The 12697-nt window shown below is 42.0% G+C and overlaps 1 long non-coding RNA gene across 1 annotated transcript in view; it reads left to right on the top strand.

Moving 5' to 3' along the window:
• Positions 1 to 12697, top strand: part of LOC120604486 (uncharacterized) — a 119014-nt gene that overhangs the window by 34059 nt on the left and 72258 nt on the right. The gene's annotated exons all lie outside the window — the stretch shown is intronic.

The following is a 12697-nucleotide window of genomic DNA, read 5'->3' as shown; positions in this document are numbered from 1 at the left end:
TTTTTATCCTTTCAGTTACCTAGTTAACATTCTTTATACCTAGTCAGCATGACTGGTATGGTTCCTGACCCTTTATTGGATATATCATTTGCAAGCAACTTCTTTCATTCAGTAGATACCTTTTAGTCTTGCCGATGTTTCCTTTGATGTGCAAATGCTTTTTAGTTCGATGTAGTTCCATTTATTTATTTTTTCGTTTGTTGCCTTTACCTGAGAAGACATATTCAAAAAAAAATTTAAATATTGAAACTTTTAAGTGTACAGTTAAGTGGCATTAAGTATAGTCACATTGTTGTGCAACCATTACCACTATCCATCTCCAGAACTTTTTCATCTTCCCAAACTGAAACTCTGTACCCATTAAATAGTAACTCCCAATCCCCCGCTCCTCCCAGCCCCTGGAAGCCACCATTATACTTTCTATCTCTACATATTTGACTATTCCATGTACTCATCTAAATGGAATCATATAATATTTGTGACTGGCTTATTTCATTTAACATACTGTCTTCAAGGTTCATCTGTATTGCAGCATATATCAGAACTTCATTCCTTTTTAAGGCTAATATTCTATTATATGTACATATCGCATTTTGTTTATCCACTCATCTATTGATGGACATTTGGGTTTTTACACCTGTTGGCTATAGTGAATAATGCTACAATGAACATGGATATACAAATATTTATTTGAGTCCCAGCTTTCACTTCTGTTTTATATATATATCCACAGGTGGACTTGCTAGATCAAATGGTAGTTCTGTGTTTAATTTTTTAAAGAACTGCCATACTATTTTCCATAACAGCTACACCATTTTACATTTCCACCAGCAGTGCACAAGGATTCCAATCTCTCCACCTTCTCACCACGATTTATTTTCTGTTTTTTTTTTCTGTTGTTGTTGTTGTTGTTGGTAATAGCCATCCTAATAGGTGTGAAGTGCTACAGCTTAGCTTTTGAGTCAAGGCACCCACGTAAAAATTAACCAATAATAACACAATAGAAACATCAATAGCCATAAGGAGAAGGCAGGGACCACGCAGGTTGTGGAAAAGAAAACTGCGAGAAATGGGAAGGATGCCTTAGATACAGGAGGACATGACATCTAAGGAGGCGGGGGCCTTAGGGAAAGCCTGGCCTTCATTACAGCCTAGGGAGGAGGACTGGGGGCTGGGTGGGGCATGTCATGGGTGTTGTAGGCCATTGGGAAAGCCATGAATTCACAGGTGGAATCTGGACCCAGGGGCCTGTCCCAAATGAATAATATTCCCACCTGATTCTTACCCAGCTTGCACCCTCTCTCCGTGGACTTGCCGTCCTTGGCTCCTACCCATCCTTTCTCTTTCTTCACTCTTCTCCAGTTATATTTCCAGTGCCTAGCTCAGTAAGCACACACCAGGACCTTAATGAGAGAAAGGAGGTAGAAAGGATGGATGGAAGGATGGGTGTTAGCATTTAACAGACAAGGAAACCGAAAGAGTAATTAGATTTCATTCCACAGAACTGTGGCCCAGCTGGGTTTTCATGGTGCTCACTGAGCTCTGAGCCTCACGACTGGCCACAAGAGTGGAAATCACCCCCTTTGGATGTCTGCTATAGAGATTCTGCCCAGTGACAGTGTCCCAAACTCTCCTCCACTATGATTTTCTCCCTGCCATTGTATTACAAGAAATAATTGATTACAGGAATTAATTAATTACAGGATATAGTTAATTGAGTATATAAATTACTTTCACATGCATGTATGTATATAGCTGCTTGTTTGGGTGGCTCCGCGTGCATATGAGAGGATGTGAGAGAGCCCGAGTGAGGCTCCCCCAGGAGCTTGAATGGTGGGCACAGTCATCTGTTTGCTCCACTCTGCTGTCCTTGAATCAAGCTCTTACCTGGAGAGCAGGACTTTGCCGGTATCACAGAGGCATTCAATCTGTAATGTATAACAAGGTGGCCACAGTGTCCCCGACAGTCATTGAAATTGATCTGCAAGCCAAAGGGAAATGCATTAACCAATTTAACTGTCTGTAAATCCAGCATAATGAACATCCCAAGGTGTCTTATTACAAGCTCACTGTTGCTTGCCTTTACTTATTTTTTAACATTTCAATTTTTCTTAAATTAATTCTTGAGTGGGGCTGTTTCCACAAACACAGTTCTGAGAAAAAGGTTCAGAGTCTTTCTGTCAATGAAGGGCTCAAAGTCTCATAGATTTGGACCATTCAGTGTTTTTCAAGACACGTTCACCTCTGCTACTAAAGTATACTTATTAAACCGTGTCAGGGAGGTGGGCAAGGATGATTTTGAGACATGAAAACATGGGCGAAGAAACTATGAGGAGCATGGTGGCAGAAAAATCCCTAGTTGACGAGTTCAAAGACCATCTTCTATTTTCAGGCTTTTGTTAACTCAGTGTGACTCGGAGAAAGTCACTTTTGGGTCTCGGTTTCTTTAGTGGATGCTATCAGTGTCCCCACAAATATCCCCTGGAAGTACCATGTCTACCTACTCACTGTTCCCCCACACCAAGACTTTTCAACCTTGACACTATTGGTATTTGGGGCTGGATAACCCTAGGAGTGTGTGCTGTCCTGTGGACTGGAGGGTATTTAGCAACATCCTTGGCCTCCAAATGCCAGCAACTACCTCCTACCCCCCATCCCAGATGTGACAACCACAGATACCTGAAGACATTGCCAAATGTCCCTAGGGGCAAAATCCCCCTAATTGAGAACCATTTATCTATGCATTGATGGGCTCTGGGTATGGTTCCTTGTTCATTTCTCCAACACTGTGAAGTACCGCCATGTGCCAGGCACTGGGATACAAAGTCACATTCTTCATGGTACTTCTCCTCACTAAGTTCATGGTGTAGTGGGGAAGCGGATCATTGGGAGATTGATGGTGGATGAGCATGGAGTATTCTGGGAACTGAGAAGAAGGGCCTGGAGGAGGATGACTTGAGCTGATCCCTGGCGAGAGGTGCCTACATGATGTGAAGTGAGAAGTCCCAGATCTCGTCCTAAAGTTTCCATGATATCCAACATTAGGTTAACTCCTTTGCTTTGAGATACTTGAAGTCCCAGTGAGAACTCAAGAATATGTTCTGGGAGTCATGGGCAATAGGCTCCTGTTAGCATTAACATGCTGGCTCAGGCTAGTTCAGCGGGTCGCCCCGCCACTCACCAGCATCCCTCCCAGCTTAGCTGAATGGCTACCTGCTCCATGAACTTCCCTGGAAGATTTAGCAAAAGGAGACCTTCCCCTTCTCACCTCCTATCGACTCATAAGTTTTGGTGAGAGTAGCAGAAAACAAGACCTGCAGCATCTTTAGTGCTTAAAAGGGGCAGCCCAGTGAGGTAGTGTATTCGGAGCTGAGTCCTAAGCAGCTGGACACAGGAAATCTGGCTTTAGGGAGCTAGAGCCTAGAGACGAGGAGCAAAGAGAAGAGAAAGGCAAATCATCTAAACCCCATCTTCCTGACAGTGTTGTCTCTTGTCGATCCTGAGGGTACTCACAGGCTTTGAGGACACCCTTGATCCAGTTGTCATTACTCAAAATGTGGCCCATGGACCAGAAGCATTGGCATCACCAGGGAGCCGGCTAGAAATGCAGAGTCACAGGCCTATATAATCAGAATATCCATGTTAACAAGATCACCAAAGACTCATGTTTGGGAAGCACTGTTCTAAAAAACAAAAAATCCATATTTATTTAGGGAAGCCACCTATGTGACCCCCCATGAGGTAGGCATTGGGAAGAATACAAAGTGGAGCAGGTGCACTGCCCCCGCCCCGTGGGATTACCTTCTGGCCTGGAGACAAAGTCCCATAGTCTTCTCCCTGGCAGCCCACCATCTAAAGGGTGAAGGCCAAATTCCTTTGCCCATCACTCAAAGCCCTTGGCAATTAAAACTTCACATCCCTTTTCAGACCCTTCCTCCAAGATTCCTCTCTGGGTAGCTTGGGCCCTTGCCAAGTTGAACAACAAGTAGTTTCCCAGTGCATGCTTCGCCTTTTAGACTCGGAGTCCATGTGTGAGTGGTTCCTGTACCTGTAAAACACCTTCCTAAGCCTAAATCTTGCGATGCCCACTAAAGGGTCACCTCCTCCTGGAAGCCCATTCTAGTGCTGCTGCCAAAGTGAGCTCTATCTCTTGTGACTTCTCCCAGCCCATTGTCTGACCCTTTTTAGGGACTCAATTCTCTCTCTCTCTCTCCTGTCCGTACCTGTATCCTCAGCCTATGCTCATGGCAACACTGAAACTGCTTGAATGCAAGAGCCAAGTGCAATTGCAATCTCAACATGCAGCCAGAGAGCTCAGTGAGGGTTTGTTCACTGACCAACAGACTTACCATGGACAAAGGCAGGGGATATCTGACCCATTGACCTAAAGGAGGGCATGTAGGTTGAGGGAAAATGAAGAATGGAAACTGACATGTACTGAGCCTTAACTATGTGATAGGCATGTAACATATTATTCAGCTTCATCCTCAGAGTAACTTTTTGGGGTTTCTATTGTAACCTCCTCTAACAGATAAGCAATGTAGATTCAGGGATGTTAAGCCACTTATCAAGGGTCACACAGACACTAAGTCATTGAGCTGGGATTCAGACATCCTTCTGTCTGGCTCCAGAGTCCATGTTTGTTCACCATGCTGTGAATCAGTGTCAGAAAATCCACAGTTCTGATATGCTATATAAATCAATGTAAAGCCAAGATTTATCAAGCTAAAGATAATCTTGAGATCATCTAGTTCAGCTGCTCTTTACTGGTGGTAAATTGTGGCCCAAGGAGCAGAGAAATAACTTGCTCAAGGATGTGACAGAGCCAGGACCAGACCCCGGGTCCATGTGACATCAAGACCCAGTCCTTTCCTCTGTGTCAGACTCAGGGGCATAAGAAAGTCCATGGCTTTGGGTAATAAGGAAGCCATTCTAGAAGGGAAGATCCTTGACTTGGGCAGGAAAGGGAAGAGAGCTTTACTAGTGTTAAAAACAAAATTCAACTGAGTAAACTTTAAAAATGTTATTGGCTTTATTCACCATACATAAACTGTGCAGTATCCAATCGAGTAAATAGAAAGGAGTTCTGAAGAGCTGTACGAAATTACTCTAGAGGCAGAAGGGGCTAGGACAAGGAAATTATATTAGAAAACAGCTGATCATTTGTGACAAGGTCACCTTTTTTTTAGGGGGCAGTAGAGACCTATCAGGAAGATGACCTCTCTAGTGCTAACCAGGTCATTCCAGATTGACTGGTTTTAGATTCTATTCCTAGGGGAGGCTGAAACTGTAATTAATTAGATATTAAGTCTCAGTTGGTGATGTAGGGCTTAGTACAAGTGACTCCATTGTGGGCCTGCTGTCTCTTTTTTAATAGTTCCCCCCTTTTGATCAAACTCTGAGCCTAATTATTCAATGAGTTTCCATCATTTAACTTAGTAAACTAAGTTAATGGTGGAAGTTTCCAAAAAGATTTGGGAAAACTTACTTAAGTTGACATACCATAAAACATAATTATTGCTGAAAAGTTCACCTAGAAATTCTTATTCCACTAACATTTATTTAATTCACTTGTTCTTAACAATTATGTTTAGACTACCCATGAAGACTTCGTGAAACATTAGACAAAGTCAGCCACCATCTCAAGCTATTTTTCTTGCTGACAAATATTATATAAGAGATAATATGATTTATCTGACCCTGTAAACCTAGGTTGAAAGTATTGTATTTAATGCTCATTACTCTAAAGGCAAGCCTGTTTTAATTAAACAAACTTAAGCTAGCTTTATTTGCTAAAGATTAATCCTAGATCACGTGAACTTGAAAACATTTGGGTTAAGTTTTTATTGTATTTCTGAGAGCTCTAGGAATACTTAATTCATATAAGCACTTAATTTTCTTTAAGCCATTAAATAGGGTTCTTTTACAATTAATTTTAGCCATACCATACAGAGGTAGGAAAATACCATAAATCTACAAAATATATAGGTACATGTAAATAGACAGATGCAAACAGAAACTTGATAGCTTCTATTCTAAAATTTTAGCCATGGATCGGGTACAGTAATACAAAATTCATTAGTTATATAAAAAAAGTTAGGTCCAAATTGTGTTTCTGACATATAGAATAAATTAAGGTTACCTGTTCAGATGGCAAAAGCTTTTTAAATATATTTGTGGATAAGATACTTATGATTTTTATTTGCCCAAGTTCCAAATAACTTACCCCCCACTTTTTTGTTCTTCTGATAAAAATTACCTCTCTGAAGTTTGTGTTTCAAAGAGATAGCCTAGATAAGAGTTCAGGAGAAGACCAGGTAGAACATTTACATCTCATAGCGACAGAAGAAGAATAAAGTTCCTCTAAGAAGCACTTTTGTTTCCTAAGGCCAGAAGTTTCACAATACTTACAAGCCTTTGGGGATGAACAGAGGAGGTTTTGGGATTGGTAAAAAGGATAAGGAGACTTTGAATTGTTTCTGGTTTTGCAAAGATTTGTGTGATAAGGACAGTTGCTTTTAATTCCTCAAGGAATTAGGTAGCAACTTAGAGGACATCTTAGGTTGATCCATCCACCCAGTTTACATTATCCTCAGTTTGCTTCTTTATATCAGCGAGATCTTTAAGATAGAAATCAAATATCTCTATGTTCTGGATTTAGAGCTGTGAGTCTTTAAAATGTTTCAACAAATCCTTCCACAAAGGCTTCAGAAGGTTTTTCTTTCCCTCTGTCTGGGTATGTTTAGCTTAGGGGAAGAGGTTCTTATAAGGCTCTGAATATAAACTTCCAATCTGGCCAATTTCTGACTACATGGCTACTTTGAAAAAAAAAAATCCTTCAAAGTACCTTGTCAGTTTTCACCCAAGATGAATAATAAGTATTTCTGGCGGTATCGAACCCCATGGAGCCAAGAGGTGTTCCCAAAGAGGGTGCAAAAGATATTACCCTCCCAAGATCCAAAGCCACTCCCAAAGATAGCCAAGAGAAAGAAAAACTTAGATACTTCCCTGGAGGGCTGGCAGCAGTTTGATAGAACCCTAGCCACAAATGGAGTTCAACTCAAATTTTGTCCAGGTGTATTTTGGGATTCCTAATCTAACGGTTACCAAGCCAGGTTCTCAGGACACAAAAAGAGGACAAACAAGGAAGTAACAGCTATTCCTGGGAGAGAAAGGATCATCAATAACTAATGGGTCCAGATTTGGAAACAAAGGGCGATGCGAAATTTTATTTTCCTTCCTCTAGTGGGAACTACAGACAGATTCGGAAGTACTAACTCTGGTCAAAATTCTCACCCTTCTGTGGCTTCTGTTAATTTTTCCAGGATCCCATTTGCAGGCTCTGGTATCTACCAGAATTTGGCAAGGTTTTCCATTAATTTTAATTTTAGTCTTCCTTGGCTATTTAAGGGAATAACATAACAGTTTACCAGAAAATCCCTCAGAGTCCTGTCAACCCTGACCCATAGGGACCTTTCCATCTAGGGTAGATATGGGGTGTCTGTAAGGCCACTAATTTGGAAGACTTTTGTTTATGGACATATAGTCTCTTCCGAGTGGAAAGACAATTCATTTAGGGGATTAGAAAACTGAGTACTCAGGTAGAAGAGGGTAGAGGGGGACAGGAGGTATTGGGTCAGCCTTATAGTCTTTTTTTAGGCACCTCTTGTGTCTTTAATTTTTCACCAGCCATTTGCTATGAATCTGTCAATGAAGCTATTTTGGAAACTCAAAGCCTTTTGGAAGCTCCTGCATGCAAAGTAAAATGGGTATCCCATTCTGTTTGTTTGATTTGGGAACCCTTAAAATGCACTTCTTAAATGAACAAACTTGTCTAATCGGAATGGTCCCCACGATGGCCATTGTAATTCTAGGTTGTCTTTAAGAAGATATTACCAGATGTGGTTTCATAGTGTAGTAGTTAGCATGCCTGCTTTACACGCAGAAGGTCCCGGGTTCATGCCCCAGTGGAGCTACTGTCTATGGTTTATAGCCATGCCACCCTGAACAAGCCCAATGTCTGATCTCGGAAGCTAAGCAGGGTCAGGCCTGGTTAGTACTTGGATGGGAGGCCACCTAGGAAGACCAGGGGCTGTAGGCATAAATAATAATAAATAACAATAATAAAAAAAAAGGAAATATTACCGTTTTTGTAGGTATTTATAGCTTCCAGGACCATAGTTCTACATAAAATAAGCCAGTGTGCCTGAAGGTGGCGCACTCCACTCTTTGGAAATAAAAGATCTCATTTTAGCTAAGCCTTGGGTCTCTCAGAGCCAAATTAATACCTAAGAGGGATGTGCCGCTGGGTTGGGGATTGTGCAATGTTTTGAAGTGTACCTCGTTACACAGAAATTTTCTTGAGGCTAGCGGGCGACCTAATGTCCATTTAATCCATTTTGTGACTGACTTATCCTAACATGGGAATCTTTGAGTTAGGTTGCAAGTGCTCTAAAAGCTTTTAAGTGCTTGATTCATGCCCACCAATTTTATGGCTTTTGGCTTCTAAGATCCCCATTAGCGATAGTCTTTGCCTCATGTGCACATTAACACATCAGCCATGACCAGAGATGTTACTACAGACTGGCCAAGAGAAGGTGTTGGGTGCATACCGCCAGCAGTTCCCAATGTGGAACTATGGGCTGGACCAGCAGACTCCAACAAATGGGGATTACAGACTAACCAAGGGCTAGGGACTCAGGTTCTGGGTGGAACCATCCATCTGCTATCTCAAGCTGACCTGCTAAGTCCTTTACTGGGACCATGGACTAACCAAGGCTAAGGACTGGCACTCTGTTAGAGCCTCCTGTCAGTCTAGACTGATCTGTTAACCCTGGACTGGAAAGCCAATTAGATTGGCAAATCAACACAAAGGGAGTGAAGCTCAGAACCAAGAGAACTTACCCACAGCCCTTAGAAATGGCAAGAAACATAGAGAACTTAAAGGGTTCGCAGGTACCAGTTCCTGTGTTTCTCCTTGTCCCCAAAGTTGTCAGAAGTTTCTCTTGGATCTTCTTGCTACTGCCAAATGTGTTAAACAACAAAATTCAACTGAGTAAATTTTAAAGATCTTATTGGTTTCATTCAATGATTCATGAGTCAAGTAGCATCCCATCTAGCAAGTAGAAAGAAGTTTTGAAGAGCTGTACAACTAAAAATATTTATAGGTAGAAGGGGGTGGCACAAGGAAGTCATACTAGTAAAGAGCTGATTGTTTGTGACAAGGTCACCTTTCTTTAGGGAATAGCAGGAGTCTATCAGGCAGATTACTAGTACTTATCAGGTAATTCCAGGTTGACTACTTTAAGATTCCATTCCTGGGGAAGGCTGAAACTATAATTAAGTTAGGTAGGTATTCAGTCTTGGTTTGGTGATGTGGGCTTAGCACAAGTGACTCCATTAAGAGCCCATCGTCTCTTTTTTAACACTGGGCATTTGTTTCATGCCAGGCAGGAAACATATGCCATCTCACTTAATCCTCCTAACAGCCTTTTGGATCATCCTCATTGTACAATGTTAGGAAAAATTGTGTAAGTCTTTGAAAGGACCAAAAAAAAAAATGATTACTGTGTGTCTTGAATAGTGCTCCTTTCTGGGTAATCTGTACATTTCATTTGTCTTTGAGCTATTTTACAACTCTATAAATTGTAGAAAACTAATAACAATGCAAATGATTCTTGTTTATAGAGATGCAAGTAAATTTATCTGTTAGAATGCAAATGACTATTGCCTTGAGGATATTGACCAGTTTTGCAACTATTTTTAAATTCATTTTGTATTGCCTGTAAGTGTGTAAGATCTTTGGGTTTTTAACACTGTACTGGTTCCCTCATTAATTAGCAAGTTAAATGAAATCTTTCTGACACTTGTTTATCTTTATATTTTTATTAAAGTGGTTATTTAACATTTAAAAAATTATCCTTTAACATACATGATAAAACTTAATATTTAAATACTTTTCCCAAGGTCACAGCTTGTAATAGCTACAGTCTAATTCCAAACCTTATAATCTTTCTGCTGCCCACCCCCATACCCAGCTTTACAGCTTTCCTTCTTATAGCTCCTGGTTTACAAGGGATACAGTTGTTTGGTCACTTTAACTTCTCAGAGCTTTAGTTTCCTCAATTATCAATTAAACCTTCCCTGCTTACCCCTATTAGTCAAATAGAGTCATATATATGGGGACACCTGAGAAAGGTGAAAGCCTCATGCACAAGTAAGTGTATTGTAATAAAGGAGGTCCATGGGGATATGGACTTGGAATTAGTTCTGAAGGCCTCTACCCATTAAAGCCCTGTGACCTTTTTCAAGACACCCAGTCCTATCTTGGACCCTCAACAGTCAAATGGGCTTGCTCTGACTACATTACAGAGATGTTATATAGATGGAAGGAGGTAATGGATGTGCAAGTGTGTTGTGGACTGGTAAGTGTTACAGAGAGTTTAAGCCTTAGTGTTGTAGAGGTAAGAAATGTCCAAAACTGTAGAACATTTTATGAGTTTATTTGAGCCAAAACTGATGACAATGCCAAGGTGCAAGATCTTAAATGCTCCAGAGAATGACAATATGCAGTTTCTTTTACGCATTTGGAATTAAGGAGGGAATTTAAGGAAGATTTTAAGAGAATGGGAGAAAGCAAGGTGGGGATTGGAATACAGGAGAGTTAACAAGATTGTATGCTCTCTTGAGGGTGGTCAAAGTTTCGAGGGGTATTCTAGCATGTTAAAGGCGCATTAACCTAGATGCACAAGAACAATGGACAAGACTGGCTTAAAAATCTTTTCCTAAAGAAGTTATAGGCCTGGGGAATGACTACCTTCCATGACGTGCCCACTTAGGAATTTGTGATCAGATCACCCTCTGAGGTTACTACTCTGGTTAGATTTATTACAGCAGCCCATTTTCATCCACAGTGTGATTGTGACTGCTGTTGTTATTGTGCTTACTCCCACTACTACAGTGGGGATGAAGTGGGGGAGTTTGGATGCAGGAGCTCCCGGCCTCTCTCCCCTAGCCTGCTTCTCTGGGCACAAACCAGGACTACTAGGAGTAGGGGCTTCCTCCTTGAGCTGTCTGCCCCTCACCCTCCTCTCTACATCCCTGGCTCAAGCAGCAGTTATCAAGTCCACTTTCTTTTGGAGGCACTTTCCCAATGAAAGTCTGGGAGGGATACATTTTCCCAGGCCCTGCTGAGCCAGTGCAGGTGTTTCATGATGACAACATTCACAAAACCCTTGCATTAGCTCAGATGCACTTCCTGGTTTATTTATAGCTACTTGATGATTTAGGAGCCCCGTCCACTTGGCTGTTTCCCCAAGATGACTTTTCACCAGGCGTGAGCTTATTCACTTTCAGCCAGCTGAGTAGGTGTGTTCCTACTTGGTGCTGGTATGAAAGCCTAGTCTCCCTGCTCCTCTTTATCAGGACAGAGTGTCATAGACCTGCCAGGGTCAAAGGCAGGCAGAGACTATCAAGTCTGAAGGACTTCAAATCTGGCTGCTAGTTTATCAGAATCACCTGGGGAGCTTTTAAAAAAATCCAGATTTGAGGATCCAGACCCTCGAAATCAGAATCTGAAAGGGCAAGGCAGAGTAAGCTTTATTTTAAAATCATCCCCAGGGGCTTCTCATGCCTGGCAGCCTGGTTTGGAAACCACTCTTCTAAAGCAATCTTCTTTCTCTGAACAAGGAGGAGCCTATGACACAGGTGTAAAGTCAGTGTCAAAGTCACCCAGGCTATCTGAATCCCTTTTGGATCCGTTGTTCCAAAGGGACAGGTTCTTAGCGGGTTGGCATTTTCTCCTAGTGAAGCTGCTTTGCAGGAGCTTCTGCAGGGGGTAGAGGAATGGGGAAGGAGCTCTTACTCCATTCCAGAACAGATCTGGCTGTGAACAAACGAGAAAGAGCTTTAGCGTAAGCCCAGCTAAATGGATAATTAAACAGATAGCAAAATGGAATGCAGTTCCACACACCTCATGGGAGCTGGCTGGGGGAGATAATATGCTTTCCTGTCGTCAGAAGGCACAGGAGGAAAAACAACTGGGCCTGGCCGTTGGCCATTTAACAATATTGCTTTTGTAAACAAGTTGAAAATCCAATAACTGTAAAACTTATGGCATGTCCTTAAAAGCCTATCGCTATTTTCTCCATAAATGCATGAGTGTTTCCAACTGACAGTGTTCTAATTAAACAGTCCACATCCCCAGGGCAGCTAGGTCATCCTTGAGAAGGAGGTTCAGGACCAGGGGTAGGGGTGATGAGCTTGGGGTGCAGCCCTGGCACTATTACAGCCGAGCGACTCTCTTCCTTCTTCCTGTGGTCTATAACTAGAGGTAGCATCAAAGAACAATGAAGCACAAACCCAAAGAATCAAACTCTCAAGATAGAACCCCAGCAGTGAATGCCCACCATAGGCGCCTCACAGAAGGGGAAGAAGGAAAGGCTATTCAGTTCATCCACAAAGAAACCCTTTGGTGGTGGAAGCAACAAAATAGTAGAAAGTGTAATTCCAGGCTCGGAGGAGCACGCAATTCTTGATGGGGAGGGAACGCACGTGCGCGCGTGCGCACACACACACAACACACACACACACACACACACACACACACACACACACACACACACACATTCTGAAGGACACCAGAGGGAAGAGAGCCATGTGGTGAGTGAGTGAAACAGACAGTGGGGGTGAGTGCTCT

This window comes from Pteropus medius, unplaced genomic scaffold (assembly GCF_902729225.1).
Source record: "Pteropus medius unplaced genomic scaffold, Ma_sr-lr_union100, whole genome shotgun sequence".
Taxonomy (NCBI): domain Eukaryota; kingdom Metazoa; phylum Chordata; class Mammalia; order Chiroptera; family Pteropodidae; genus Pteropus; species Pteropus medius.
Note: the sequence above shows the minus strand (reverse complement) of the source record. Positions and strands in the feature narration are given on the sequence as shown.